This window comes from Pongo abelii, chromosome 13 (genome assembly GCF_028885655.2).
Source record: "Pongo abelii isolate AG06213 chromosome 13, NHGRI_mPonAbe1-v2.0_pri, whole genome shotgun sequence".
Taxonomy (NCBI): Eukaryota; Metazoa; Chordata; class Mammalia; order Primates; family Hominidae; genus Pongo; species Pongo abelii.
Window position 1 is genome coordinate 125,881,558 of NC_071998.2, and position 14,825 is coordinate 125,896,382.

The 14,825-nt window shown below is 53.8% G+C and overlaps 1 long non-coding RNA gene across 1 annotated transcript in view; it reads left to right on the forward strand.

The window, feature by feature from the left end:
• LOC134759807 (uncharacterized) overlaps positions 1-8,883 on the forward strand; it is a 60,209-nt gene extending 51,326 nt beyond the window's left edge. The window contains exon 3 of the long non-coding RNA XR_010136623.1: positions 8,540-8,883. This is a non-coding gene — a long non-coding RNA (uncharacterized LOC134759807). The remainder of the gene's footprint in view (positions 1-8,539) is intronic.
• The last annotated feature ends 5,942 nt before the right edge of the window (positions 8,884-14,825 follow it).

A 14,825-nucleotide genomic window follows, 5' to 3' on the forward strand; every position in this document is an offset into this window, starting at 1 on the left:
CTTTGCTGTTTAAATGGAGGTGAATTAAAATAAGATTGACTTTAAATGCAGGTCCAGAGGCACAATGGCCCCATTTCAAGTGGCCAGTGGCTACCGAATTGGACAGGGCCGATACAGGACATGCCCATCATCGGGAAAGTTCCACTGGACAGTGCTGCTGCTCTATATTTTTGGGAAATATTTTGTACTTAAAAAAATGCCCCAAAGAACCCCTAAGTGAACAATGAAAACAAGACATTTTGGAGCATGAGAGTGGCACAGGTGCAGCAGGGGCAGAATCAGTGGGGCCAGGATCAGCGGGGGCAGGATCCGCAGGGGGTGCTAGTGGTGCTGGCGTGAATGAGCTGACTCCGAGCCCTTGAAGCTAGGGCTCAGCCTCTCAGTCTGGAATGTGGCCCCTACAGAGCTGGGTGGGTCTGGGGACATGGACGAGGCTGTCCTGGGTGGGGCAGGTCAAGGCACTGCTTACAGCAGGGTTCAAAGCTGGGGTGTGCAGACCCAGGAGGCCGTAGGATCTGTAAAGCACCCAGAGGCTGGTACAGCTCCAAGCACCAGGGTGCCCGGGGAGGGCAGGCAGGGCCAGGGAGGAGCGGACCCTGAGTGGGGGCTCTGTGCCCCCTCCCATCTTCCAGGAGCAGAGCACGTGCTGGAGCAGGGGTAGTGGGGTCCATCCTGTCCATAGAGCAGGTCTCAGGCCGACCAGCTGGGCAACTGGACAGGCCCAAAACACCTCTGGGTCTCGGTTTCCTCCTGTCTGAAATAAGCGGGGGCTCTGGTCTCCTACAGGGCCAGGACGCTCTCCTCCTCCTGGCTGAGCCTCTGGTGCATTTGCTGAATTTTGCCAGCACCTCGGAAGGACTTACCACGTGCCATGACCCTTTCTGAACACTACAGAGTTTAGCTCATTGAATCGGTATGGCAACCCCATAGGGGGAGTGGTCTTGTGAATTTCACTTTACGGATGAGGAACCCGAGGCAGGGAGGATAGGCGACCTCATCAAGGTCACACGGTCAGTTGGGGTCTGGCTGGGAGTCTGTGCACCTTACCACCAGGCCCTATGATCTGTCGATCTGTCCAGAGAGACTCAGGTCCCTAGGCTACTAGCTAGGGGCCACCTGCACTTTGGCTGGAGGCAACATCTTAAAGTAAAGGAAGAGCTTGGAGCCCTCAACCTCTGTCGCCTTGCCCGGCCGGCTGGCCCCACAGCCTGACGCCCGCCGAGATGCAGCAGCCTCTGCACTCTGCTTGTGTGGGACTGCACTAGGCAGCTCTCTTTGTGTCCAGGATCCCAGCAGCCCAGGCCGCATGACCTCATCCCCGTCCACACCCCAGGCCTCACACTAAAAATGACCCTGCTAGCCTATTGTTTATTGGAGGTTTTGTGGAAACCTGAAGAAAATAAAAAAACTACGAACTTTTGGAATTGGGCAGAGTCTGTCTCCCTCCGAACACAGCATTGTTGCTGCATGTTTGAAGATTCCTCCTCCCTGTGCCACGTGGACTGCAGCGACCTTCTCCCTGGGATGGACGTTCAGAGGAGGGAAGTGATGTCCAGCCCTTGGAGGGGCCTGGCTGTCCTTTGTGGGGTTCTGAGTTCTTCCCCCTTTGTGATACTTGGAGCTGCTCTAAGCTGGGTTCTCACTCCAAGAAAGCAATCGGGGTTTTTCCATCGGTTTGCTCCTGTCCCCTTGGGTGCCAGAATTGTAGGCTGGAGATGATTAAACAGAAAGTGTGGGAATCCATAAAAACAAGGGTGCCAGGTACTGCAGAGGACCCACTCTGCACTCAGCCTTCCTTCCCCAGGTCTCCCAAGGCTGACCATGTGGAAATTAAAACATCATCTTCCAGGAAATTAATGAAAACCGGATTTATGAGGCAGCTGTTCTCGGGTGTGAACTTTCTTAAAGGACCAGTGGGCCCAGGGGTGAGGTGCGGAGCAGCCCCCTCCCCGACCCTATTGCTGCCATCAACCCGCCTCTCAGCAGAGCCTTCTATTTGGAAATGAATCCGCAAAAGGCTTCTGGGTACCAGGGCCCTGAGCATGCGCCACGCTGGGGTGGACAGAGAGGCCGTCACTCGGTCCCTAGATTCATTCTCCTAGGACAGGGACATCCACAGGGGCTGGTCTTTCCATGCATGTGGGGCACGCGGTGCTGATGCAGTGTTGGGGTGGCTGTGATGTGCCAGGGCCCCTCCCGGGCCCCACAGCCATTGCTTCATTTGTAATCCAAGTCGCTAAATGCAAATCAGCCAGCACGGTTTTGGCACCACTTGCCCGTCAGTGAGCTGAAGCGGGGTGGACTACATTTCTAAGATTCCATATTTATAGTGGCTACTATTGTAACAGCCTTAGCAGTGGGCTAAGCATTTCATAAGCACTATTTTATTCTGTCCTTGCAAGAATCTGTGGAATGGGCTCTGTTGCATTCACCTCCAGTTTACGGAACGAAAAAGAGGATCAGAGAGGGGAGGTGACTTTCCCAAAGCAGCCCAGCCACCTTGTCCAGACTCCTGTCCACTGTGCTCCACTTGGTTCAGGAGTTTCAGAGGTGCATGCCAACACTGGGCAGACAGGACTAGAATAAAAACTCACGTGTGGATGCTGCTTCCCTGCCCAAATGATGGCATCTCACAAGCCCAAAAGTAGGCCCTGGAGGGCAGGAGTGGGGAAGTGCATTCCCTGGGCTTATCATGATCCAGATGAAGGCGGGATGTTTTGCCATAAGCGTGCCCTCTGGCCGCACAGAGAACTCATCTTGACTCCTGGGCTGAACTGAGGAGCAAAAGGTATTTTCTGTATTGTGTTAAAGTCATCTGTATGGGAGGCGTGCAGATGGAAATAAAATATTTACCATTTGGAACAAAATTTCAACTGGAGCAAAAAGCACTCTAAGCAAAGGATGTGGGGGGGAGAGGGGACGGTTTCAGACACAAACAGCTGCTGCCCAGCTGTGGCTGAGGGAGAAGGGTGGGAACTGTTGTTGGGGACTTGGTCCTGAGGCTGGGGCCGGGGGTGTGCTGTCCTCCTCCGGGAGTGCTGGGCTTCTTCTGGGACCTCTCCTGGGGGTGCCTCAGCTTGGGGGGTGCTGCCTGGGCGCCCTACCCTGCTCTTTGCTCAGCACTGTGTACCAGGCCACGGGAGGCCCCGACCTCGGACGCTTTCCCAGCCCTTTCATGGATGTCCCCCTCTTCCACCTCCCTACCCAGCCCATTTGCTCGCGTGTCCTACCTCCTCCCTGTCCCACAGGGTACTTCACTGTCGCCTCGTGGTCCTGCTGTGGCCAGCTGTCCTCTGACCACCTTACGTGGACACCCCACGGAGATGCCCCAAGAGACCTGAGGGATCCCAGAAGGTACAGCTGGAAGGAACTATGAGACCTGGTCGGTTGGGGAAACTGAGGACTGGGTGGGAAGGGAGCTTTCTAAGGTGACTTGGGGAGTGAATGGCTGAGTGCAGGCGTCCCCTGAAAGGCTGACACGCTCCTACCCCACCATCTCTCACCGACCTCGAGGTTGTGTTTCTAGAGGGGGGTCAATGTCGATGCACAAGATGGTCTTGGCTGCTCTGGGAATAACTACAGACAATTATTTCCTTATCAAGGGAGCGGCCTTCCCACCCCCACCCCCATGCCGCAAACACACACTTGCTGGCTCCCTGGAGTTGGCTGTGGGTCTCTCCCGAGAGGAGAGTCCCACCTGGCAGCGGGTGCTCCCCTACCAGCAGGAAGGGTGAAGCAGTTGTCAGGAGATGGAGCCCCAGGGCCCTGAGGCTTTGGGCCTTGACACTTCTACGGAGGCCTCCAGAGTGGCCCCTGGAGACACCCCCTTCCCATGCACTTGAGGGCCCTGTGGATGGTCCAAGGCTGGCACCAGAGAAGCAACCTGGAACTTCCTGGGTGAGAAAACCCAAAACCATGGATATGTGAGGCATCTGCTCCTGCCTTCTTTGTAGCTGCTGGGGGCTGAGGCCATGACCTCCCCAGGCCCTGACCTCCAGAGTGACCTCCACGCTGCCTGGGGAGGCACCAGAGTCATCGTTTCAGCCACCCCGGGACCTACCTTCTCATCTGTGGGACAATCCCCCTATTGATTCTCTGGTTCAACGAGAGGGAAAAATCCTCCTGAACCTCCGCCAAGGGTGTGGGGAGCTGGTCTGGACCAGTTCCAGAGCCGGAACCCAGAGGAGGGGGAACACTCCCAACTTTTACGGCTGGCTTCAAACCACTTCCTGGAAATGGCCAAGTGCAGTCTGTAGCCCCCGTGGCCTCGTTGGAGAGCAATGTTCCGTGCAGGGGAGGAGGGTCACGCTTGTCACAGGCCGCCTGGCCAGTGCGGCCTTAGGCTCAACGGTCCAGAGGGTCTGCGGCTTTGCAGGGGAGGAAAAGGCCCCTGGTCCGGAATCCACGGAGCCCCTGGGCAATCGTGTATTAATGGTCCTTTTCGGGATGCTGGGATCTGCCTGCGGCATCCTCCTGGGACAGCGATGGTCTCAGGACACAGCAGAGTCATCAGATCCGCCTGATGGTTACAGCACTGCAATCCCACGTCGGGTCCACCCTACAATTTGCTGTTAGAGTGCTTAGCGAAGCAGGATCAACCTCAAACTTTTTGGGAGGGAGATCTAAGTCCTTTCAAGAAATGAACCACTACCCAGAGCACCCCGTGCCCACCATGATGACAGTAGCACTAGGCAGGGATTGGACACCCACTGCACACTGGGCTCTGTACCACAAAGCTCACACTCCTCCTTCACTGTGCCCCGCCACGACTGGCGAGAAGGCGGGACTGCTGTGTGACCTTGGGCAGTTATCGAACCTCTCTGTGCCCCTGTTTCCTCGTCTGTGTCATGAGGATGAGGAGGGTACCTACTTCACAGGTGGCTGTGAGGACAAGTTAATGCTCCCAGAGGACCTGGAGCATTGCTTACTGTTTGAGCCCTAAGTGTCTGAGCAACATCGCATGTTTTAAGCGATGGGGTGGTGACCATTCTCCTGGGTACATCTTGGCTGACTCTGTAAAAAGATGAAATAAAGATGAAATCCACTGCAGTAGAGATTCTCATGCTGAGGGTGCAGGGTATGCGCAGTTTAGATACCAATCTATGGCCACACTGGCCTGGCAGCGAGTGCCCCCATGACATCACACCAGAGCACGAGGGTCACCTCTTCTCCTGTACACCAATGCCAGGTATTGAAAACTTCTTAACTGTTGCCAGGAGAATGGGTCAAAAATAATTTGAGTTGGTGTATGAGTGTGTTCTCACACTGCTAATAAAGACATGCCCGAGACTGGGTAATTTATTCAGGAAAGAGGTTTAATGGACTCACAGTTCCACATGGCTGGGGAGGCCTCACAGTCATGGCAGAAGGCAAAGGAGGAGCAAAGTCATGTCTTACATGGCAGCAGGCAAGAGAGAGAGCCTGTGCAGGGGAATTCCCAGTTATAAAACAATCAGATCTTGTGAGATTTATTCACTACTACAAGAACAGTATGGGGGAAACTGCCTCTGTGATTCATTATCTTTACCTTCACACATGGGGATATCGAGGTGAGATTTGGGTGGGGACACAGCCAAGCCATATCAATTGGGTTTGCGTCTCTCAATACACATAGCCTAGTTGTTTTCCCTTCCTTTGAATTGTCTGCTTCCTGTCCACTGTCTGTTCTTCCTATTGATTTGTACAAGCTCTTGTATGTTATGGAATTGAAGCCTTGGTCTATCCTGCAGCAATTTTTCTTTTTGGCCAGGTTGTCATTGTATTTGAGTAATATGTGAAATACTTACATATATGTGTGTATGTATACACACATTCACACATGCATACATGTAGCATACATGTGTTATACAGATGTGTATACACATATGTGTGTGTGTGTGCTATACAGAACCTTCACGTTTCATGTACTCCAATCAATAGACATTTTGACATCACCTTTTTGGTACCACCTAGAATCGTTGTTCATGCTCCAGGATTGCATTTTAAATCCACACGTGGCCTTTTCCTACTTTTTTATGTGTCATTTTTCATGTTTTAAACTCTCTCCTTCTGGAATTTGTTTTGGGGTAAGGAGGGAGGTAAGAATTCAATTCTTCCTTCAGGTTTGTTTCTCCAAATGACGAGGCATTTGCCTCCCCATGCTTTATGGGACAGTCTGTCTTCTATCTTCAGTTTATCAGAATCTAAGATTCCACATGTCTCTCTGGACTAATTTCTGGACTCTGCTCCGTCCCATCGATGGCTCTGGTGCCAAGGTGGCCTCGATACCACAAACGGCTGCTTAGGCAACTTCATTACAGGAGCGGAAATTTCTGGTCTGTCCTTGTGAATCAATTATTTTATTTGAAATAAAAATCATCTGTTAAGTGCCCCCCTCCAGCACTGCAAAGAATACTGCTAGAGGTATTTTAATTAGTAGGATTGAATTGAACTTGCAGATAATTTTAGGAGAAAAATGGCAGTTTTATCTTTTTTTTTTTTTTTTTTTTGAGATAGAGTCTTGCTCTTTCGCCCAGGCTGGAATGCAGTGGCACAACCTCGGCTCACTGCAACCTCCACCTCCTGGGTTCAAGAGATTCTTCCTGCCTCAGCCTCCCGAGTAGCTGGGACTACAGGTGTGCACCACCATGCCCGGCTAATATTTGTATTTTTAGTAGAGAAGGGGTTTCTCCATATTGGCCAGGCTGGTTTCGAACTCCTGACCTCAAGTGATTTGCCCGCCTCGGCCTCCCAAAGTGCTGGGATTACAGGCGTGACCACTGTGCCTGGCCCCAGTTTTACCTTTAATGAGTCTCGTATGCACCAGGAATTTCCTCTTTTTTCCATTTTTGTCTTAGGTTCCTTAATAGAGTTTGTAACATTTCTTCACGTAGGCCTGTGCATTTCTTGTTAAACATCCGTAGTTATTTTGAACGTCTTGGCGTTTTACAGCTGATCTCTCTTCTTCCTTTGCACGTGCTCCAGGCTTTTGTTTCTTGGTGGGAAAGCAGCTGATTATCGTGGAAGGATTTTGAGCCTATAGCCTCTGTGGGTCGGGCGTGGCCGCTCCTCCTCGCTAAGCCTGTGTGGCCTCTTCATGCGTCACATGCGGATTCTCTTCCCTCTCCATGCAGGACTTGGCAGGGGACACGATGTCGTAGGGGTGTTCGAAGTGCCGGGAGGGGGTGTCGTGTTTCCTGTTCGTTTTTTTTTTTTTTTTTTTTTAATTATACTTTAGGTATATCTCCCAATGCTATCCCTCCCCCCTCCCCCCACCCCACAACAGTCCCCAGAGTGTGATGTTCCCCTTCCTGTGTCCATGTGTTCTCATTGTTCAATTCCCACCTATGAGTGAGAACATGCGGTGTTTGGTTTTTTGTTCTTGTGATAGTTTACTGAGAATGATGATTTCCAATTTCATCCATGTCCCTACAAAGGACATGAACTCATCATTTTTTATGGCTGCATAGTATTCCATGGTATATATGTGCCACATTTTCTTAATCCAGTCTATCATTGTTGGACATTTGGGTTGGTTCCAAGTCTTTGCTATCATGAATAATGCCGCAATAAACATATGTGTGCATGTGTCTTTATAGCAGCATGATTTACAGTCCTTTGGGTATATACCCAGTAATGGGTATTTGTTTTCTTTTTTGAGACAGGGTCTCCCTTTGTCACCCACGCTGGAGTGCAATGGTGCGATCTTGGCTCACTGCAACCTCCACCTCCTGGGTTCAAGCAATTCTCCTGCCTTGGCCTCCCAAGCATCTGGGATTACAGGCATGTGCCACTACGCCTGGCTAATTTTTGTATTTTTAGTAGAGACAGGGGTCTCACCATATTGGCCAGGCTGGTTTCAAACTCCTGACCTCAGGCGATCCGCCCACCTTGGCCTCCTAAAGTGCTGGGATCACAGGCGTGCGGCACCGTGCCCAGCCCATGTTTTCAATCCTAGACTAGCTTTCGTCCTTTCATCCTCATAGTATTAAAAGAAAAGTAAAATCCGGAGAAGTGCAAGGGGCAGGGCTGCGCTATCCTGCGGTGCCCGCTTTCACCAGCTGCAGGGAGCCGCTGGCTTGCAGTGAGAGCAGCCTTTCGTAACTAAGCTTCCTTCCTTCGGCTCACTGGAATCAGCCAGAAAATACCAGCGGCATGAGTCACACATGGGTGCCATTCATCGTCCATGGGGCAGCAAATGAGGCCATTGTCCCACCCCAGAGTGGGCTGCCCTGGAGGTGGGGTCGTCCCGTCCCAGAGGCTCCCGGCCCTGCAGCTTTCTCCAGGGTTCGGCTCCTTGGAGGCATCTGACTTGGTGGAGATGAGTGGCCGGTCTGGCCAAGCCCCTGAGATGGTGTTGGTCCTGCCTGTCGCCCTGTTCCGCCTCTTGTCTGACCTAATCCCTGATTCCCCTCCCGTGACAGACACCTATCTACCCTGCTTCCCACGGTCCCCCGCATGGCACAGCCCCAAGCTCTCCTAGCAGATGTTCTCAGCTGGACAAGCAGGATTGTTGCCTTCAAACAACAATAGGCTAATTTTCTTTTCTCCTTTTAAAAAGCATCCATGTGCTTATAAGCAATGGGAGTGAATGAAGAGCCAGGCCCAGCAACAGAGGGGAGCTTGTCCACATGGAGCAAAAGGAGCCGGACACCAGATTCACCCATGGCACGAACCCGGTGACGGAGGCAGTGTGAGCAGGCAGGCGGCGGCCACTCTGGGGAAGGGAGAAGGAATGAGGGTGGGAGGGGCACAGAGGGCCTCCAGGGAGACGGTCCTATTGTGCCTCTTCACCTGGGTGTCTGTCACCTGGATGCAAACTTTGTGATCATTCACTGAGTCAGGTTTTGTTACATGTCTCCTTAAAAACAGTTCTTAAAAGCTCCAATGTGTATTTCACTAAGATTCACTTTCCTGAGTTGTGAAGTCTGACCTGGGGAACATCTGGATTTCCAGGCCTCAGGACATCACAGACCACATTTCACATTTCAACAGCACGACGCAGCATCGGTCAGGGTGGAAACTGAGAATGAAAACCTTTCCCAAAGGCCGGCCCAGAAGCAGGCCATCGCTTTTCTTTGAAAAGTCCCCAAAGACTAGTTTTAGCATCTGAAACTCATCTTTCCCCTCCTACATCTGAACTTTGTGTTGCAAGGAAACCTCACGTTGCAAGCGTGTGTGTGCCTTCCCCCGAGACCCAGAGCTCAGTCTGTGTCACACAGGGAGCCTTGTGGCTGGGTGAGGCTGTGCCCTCGCCGGTGAGAGGCAGCAATCCCTCCACCATCCATCCTGGGCTGAGATTTCATTCTGCAGGGTGAGTGGAGCGCCGAGGCGCCGTGCCCTGGTTACAGGTTCCAAACTCACAGCTGCCTTGTCAAATGTCCCTGTCTCAGGCAGGAAGACCCTATGGTTTGATCTCTGGGACCCTTGTCTGTCTAGGACCCTGCTGGGGCCACCTGTGCCTTCTCCAGGCACCGGAAGGGCAGGAGAGCCCCGCCCTCCTATTTCCCAACCCCTGGGAAGAGGTTTGGTTGACGGGGAAAACTGCAGCGTGTGCTCCTTCTGGTGAGTTCTGCATTCTTTCCTAGTGAAGTATTGTGCATGGAAAACCAGAATATATGGTCAGCATTCTTCCTATAAACGGGCGATTGTACGCTGTACAAGAATGACTGAGCAATGCCTAGGGGGTGGCCACGGTGTCCCCTCCCCATCCATGTGGTGCCCAGCATGGAACTGGGTGGTTCGGTACCCGACGGACACGTGGCTGCAGACGCGCCGTCTCGCTTCCCTATTTCCAATGGGGACCTTGCCGAAGCGTGGCTGTCGTTTATGTGACCATCCTGTGCCTTGGTGTTTCCTTAGCCACAGGGCCCCTTTGTCACATTAATCACATGGGGGAAGTCCTGCATGTGAAGGGGACTGAGATGGGGATGCTGGAAGCAGGGGTGCTGGGGTCGCTGCCCAGGGAAGCCTGCCCACTGCCCTGCTTCCCACCTGGGCTGCTCCCTGTCCCAGAGCAGCCTCTGAGCCTCCTCGCTGGGCTCCCGGGGGGCTGCAGAAAGCTCAGGAAGGGTGGGTTTCTCACTCCTGCTGAGCCGCCTTTGAGCAGATCCGTCTCCAACCCGTCTGTATCCAGGCAGGCCCGAGTCCACATGTGAGAGCCGTTTCAGACTGAGGCTTGCGGAGAATGTGTGCATGGGATTACTTTCTCGCTGGCTTTCAGCAGACTCTCAGATGTTTTCCGAGAGAAAGAAAAGTCTGGCTCTGAACCATATTGAAAATCCCAGTCAAGAATTCCACATACACGCGGAGAAGCAGTTCAGCCTTTTTCCGCAGCTGGTTGACGTGCAGTTAATTCTTCCAACAGCCCCTGAAAGGGAGTCGATGAACACTCAATCCCCATGGTTTTTGGACAACTGATTACAATCACACTCGCCATAGGTTAGAATGTGCCACGCAGACATGGCCTCCTGTCGCTGGGAATGGCCTGAGGCTGTGAAAACTCACAGCCCTGCCCTGAGGGACGATGCTCTGGGGTCACCTGCCCCCATCTGCTGAGATGGGCAGCAACGGGTGACTCCTCCAATGCCCCAGGGTGGTAAGTGGGACCTGGCAAAGCACCTGGCAGCCACCACCCTCTTCTTCCAGTTATGACAGACAGAGCCGAGGCCTCCACCATGGGCTTCTCTCCCATTATACCTGGCTAGGGGCACCATTCATGTTGGTTTGGGGTCTTGCAACCAAAGTGTCTTAAGACGGGCTCTCTGGAGTCCTTGGAAATAGAGAATTATGTGTGGGTGGTTTCGGGGAAACGCTTTTGGGACCAACACCTAAAAGGGAGTGAGGGGTGCAGCACAGGGCGGAGGCAGGAGTTGAGTGGTGACGCGGTCGTGAACTCGGTCGTCAACCCATCCTGTGGGCGGCTCTGGAGCTGGGATTCCCTTTGGAGTTGTTTTGCTTTGAGGTAAGCGGGCTGAACCTCCGGACCGACCCCCATGTGGTTGGTCCTGAGATGTGGCTGGGCCTGGGAGCGGGCGTGACCTCACACAGTGCAGCTCCCTGGGGTGCAGGGCAGTTGGCAGAGACTCTGCTGTGATCCGGCGGCAGCTCCAAGCCCACGTGGAGTGGCAGCGTTGGTCTTGAGGGTGGCATCTTGGGCACACGAGAGCATCTGCTGCAGCCTCCTCACTTCCTCGAACACTCAGTTACTCTGTGAGAACTTCGGCTGATCTGTTTTTCTGGGGAAAGGTAACAGAAGAGGTTATGGGATAAACCACGGCACCCTCCACCCTCGCCCGGTCGCAGCCAGCCTGGTCATTTCTCCCCTCGGCCACCCATTCTCAATTCCCTTCACCCCGGCCTGTTGCCTCTACTGGTCTAGCCTTAAGCTGGGCGACCCCCCTCCCCTTGCCCCTCAGGTCAGTGCCCCGGTCACCAGGCCCTTCTCCAACCAGCCGTTGCATCTGTCCTCTCACCCTCACTCATGCTTAGGGGTGTACGCAGAGTTGAAACTGTGTTCTTCCCTCCCCCTGTTGCATGGCAGCAGCACCCCACCTCCGCCACGAGGAGCAGGCCCAGTGACTCCCGCTAAGAGGCCAGTTTCCCGCTTCAATGACCGCCTCCTTCTTACCCTGCTGGTCTGTTGGCGTGAGGAGCCCACAGGGAGCAGGAGGCAGTCACGGGCAAGTAGAGGGGACTCTTCCTGTGTCTCTGAGGACAGCAATGCCTTAGGAGAAACTGGACTCCTGGGCTCACTGGGCCCGACGTTATGAGGACAGGAAGATGAGCTCCCCCACCCAATCACGGGGGTGTGGTGAGTGGGACCTCCCCTCTCCCTTGCCTTGGCTCTTAGACTGGTGTATTCTACTCCTGGGTACACAAGGCCATTAGACGGTCAGGGACTGGGGTCTGCCGTTCTGGAGAGGGGCCCCATCCTCGCTGGCAGTCTATGTCTGCTACTGCAACAAAACGTCTCAGGCTGGGTCATCTGGGGGCAGCAGACATTATTGCTGACAGTACTAGAGGCTGGGAAGTTCAAGATTCAAGATCAAGGAGGCAAAGGAAGGTTCGGTGTCTGGGGAGGGCCTGGTCTCTCACTCCAAGACAGTGCCTTGAATGCTGCATCCTCTGGAGGGGACACGTACTGTGTCCTCACATGGTGGAAGGCAGGAAGACAAAAAGGGGTCTAGCTAGGTCCCTTGAGCCCTTTTATAAGGACACTGATCCCATTCATGGGGCTGCAGCCCTTATAACTCAATCACCCCTGAAGGGCCCCACCCTTTAATACTATCACATTGGGTCTTAGGTTCCAACATACAAATGCTGGGAGGACGCACACGTTCAAACCATAGCACTCACCCTCCAGTGGCCTGTCTCCAAGCCGGAGTCTTGGCAGCCTGGTCAAGAAGGCCCCTCTGCCACCCGTCAGGCCAGCAGCTTCTGGGTGGAGCAGCCCGTGATGGGACCAGTGCAGCCGGTGGCGTGCGGGTAACTCACCTCCTCCCAGCCCAGCTCAGGGATATCGAGAGCAGAGCCAGGGTTTGGAGTATCTGCCCCAGGGAAGTCGACTCGGTGCATGCTACAAAGTGGGTCTGTTTTCTAGCGCTTTGTTTACCCCAGAGAGCTAAGATTGTTAAACATGTACTAGCCCAGCACTGAGTATATCTTTCTTTCTGTGCCAAGCAGTGTGTGCATGCTTGCATGTGTGTATATGCATGTGTGTGATTAATCACGTGTGTTACTGCGTTTCACCCTCACTGCAACCCCCTCTCATAGGTGTCATCTCCACTGATGAGGCTCAGGTGAGGTAGGTTAGGCCCCTCCCCAAGGCCACGCACTTAAGATGTGGCAGAGCCACCGTTTGAGCCCAGGTATGTCCAACTCAGGAATCCTCCTTCTTAACCACACTGACTACTGTATGTGGCCAGTTATGTTTCCCTTCTAACTTCAGTGCCTTCTGTTGCTGGCACCCAGACCATCTCTGACTCCAGCTATCCATAGAATCCATGCTTCCATAAATCCCTTCTCTCTGGGCCCCTCAGGAAGCGGGAGATCCAGGAGAACCAGGATGCCAGAACACCTTCTCGGGCTCTCACCGACTTTCTCAGGCAGCCGGAATTCCAGGAACCCTCAGGTGGGCACAGGGCCAGGCTGCCCCTAACATTGTGAGCATCCGTCTGGGAGTCTGCCCAGCCGTGATTGTCCCTCTGTGCCAGCCTGAGGCTGGGGGTGGGGACGTTGTGGAGGGAGCAGGGCACGGGTCACTGGAGGAGCTGAGGGTGCCTCATACCATTTCTTCTGGGGACAGTTTGCCTTCAGAGTCCTGGCAGGGGGTTTGTGGGAGAAGGCAGGGCCCCGTCACCCCACATCAGCTGAAATAAAGGGAAACATGCAGCGCACACAGTCAGTAAGACAGAGCCACCGAGGCAGCCATCTGAGGGAAAGTGACATTTTCACTGGGCTCTCTCACCCTTGCTGAAGGGCACAACCTGTTTTGTTTTCAGCTGCAGGCTGGGTGGAGAAGGCTGGGTGGTGGAGGCTGGGTGGTGGAAGCTGAGTGGTGGAGGCTAGAGGCCTGTCTCTGAAGGTCTTCCCTGGCAGTGGTGGCTGTGCCTGGGACCCTCTTGCTTTCCCTGGGGACCTCCTGGAGGAACAGCTCTATGGTGTTTCTGGCCAATCCCCTTCCTTTGGGTCTTGCTGGTTATTACATGGGAATATTCATTTCAAGTGCCTGAACCAATGCATATTCTTTTCCCACCATCATAAAAGACTTGCTTTCTAATGACAATAACCTTCATTGCAGGCCATTGCTTCTCATCTCTGTTTGTTTTTCCACTCCACCTTCTCAGCTCCTGTGCCATCTCCCACCCCACGTCTTGTTGACTTCATGTTTATCCTTCACTCACTCAACAAGCACATGTGTCCTTAGTGATGCCCCTACAGCCCCCATCCCATCTGGCACTGTGTCATTCAGGTGTCCCCGCCTCCCCGGACGTTGCCTTCGGCCCCCTCTCCTGGGTGTTCTGGACAACTGCGGCCACATGTCTGCTTTGCTCCAACTCTGAGTGGTCTCAGGCAGGTCCTTGCCCCTCTGAGTTTCAGTTTTATTTATAATGTAGAGAAACGGAGAATTTGTTTCATAAACAATCTCCACCAATTCCATGTGGTGGCCCAGAGGGCTGTGTTGAGAAGGACTCCAAGGAACAGCCCAAAATTGACAGGAGGGAGGGCTGACCAGCAACGTGTGTTGTGAGAACAGGAGCGAAGGGGGCCAGGTGGACACTGGCTGTTTGCTGTCCTTGGACTGGATGGTGCTTCAGCACCTACATCTCTCAGCCTCTTTACACCTGGCCCACTTTACATCCTCCGTGAGGGAGACATCACACCCACCTTCAGTTTAGAGCTGGGGCAGCTCTGTTCCCCAGGGCCTCAGCTGCAGGGCAGAGCTGGTTGTCAACCGGGTGTGAGGGTGGAATCGAAGGGGTCCTCTGTGCAGCGGCTCCCCCTGTTCTGGAGAAGCAAAAGGCTGAGTCGCTGAGTTTTTGGGTCTTGGCTCCCTGCCCATGGCCCTTTTCCCAAGTGGAGACCCCAGTGGTCCTGGGAGCTGCCCTGCAGAAGCCCTGCCATGACCTGGCGTCCTCCACAGGTGAGGGAGCCGGCCTTCCACCTGGAGGGGGCAGAGGGCGAAGGCTGCAGAGCCTCCGCTGCGTCAGCCGCTGGTTGAACGGTCCAGGCGTGCGCGCATCCCTCGCAGCCTTCAACACACAAACAGGCTGGTCTGACGGGACCGCTCTCCACTGAGTTCCTGCTCAGCAGGCTCAGATGAGACCCACGGACCATTATTTGTC